At 48.5% G+C, this 357-nt stretch overlaps 1 protein-coding gene across 1 annotated transcript in view; it reads right to left on the reverse strand.

Annotated features, from left to right (window-relative positions):
* The window catches only part of LOC117116980, a 17,622-nt gene that overhangs the window by 11,395 nt on the left and 5,870 nt on the right, over positions 1 to 357 (reverse strand). The gene's annotated exons all lie outside the window — the stretch shown is intronic.

The raw sequence follows: 357 nt of genomic DNA on the forward strand, positions 1-357 counted from the left end.
CCCATAGGCATCATTGTTGTCATCATCTATCATATGTACATTTTGATGAGGGTGCAGTTTATCGCATCCTATATGCAGGGTGGGTGATGTGGTGGACATTTCGTTCTCAGGGGTGGCGCCAGGCGGGCGGGCCGGGGGAACCAGCCCCCCCCCCCCCACTTCGGAGAGAAAGCACAATTCGTCGGGGAGAAAACAAAATTATGTGTATTTTCTACATATTAGTAGACTCTAAACTCGATTAAATAAGCCTTTGAAACCCCTAAATTGTCAAAATTTTCGGGGTGGACCACTTTCAATGCCTTGTAATCGAAGCTCGACCACGCCCACTTTGCTTTCGTCGGGGAAATCTGACCCTTC

The sequence above is a fragment of the Anneissia japonica genome, unplaced genomic scaffold (genome assembly GCF_011630105.1).
Source record: "Anneissia japonica isolate Jap-2015-1 unplaced genomic scaffold, ASM1163010v1 scaffold287720_len810639_cov167, whole genome shotgun sequence".
Lineage (NCBI taxonomy): Eukaryota > Metazoa > Echinodermata > Crinoidea > Comatulida > Comatulidae > Anneissia > Anneissia japonica.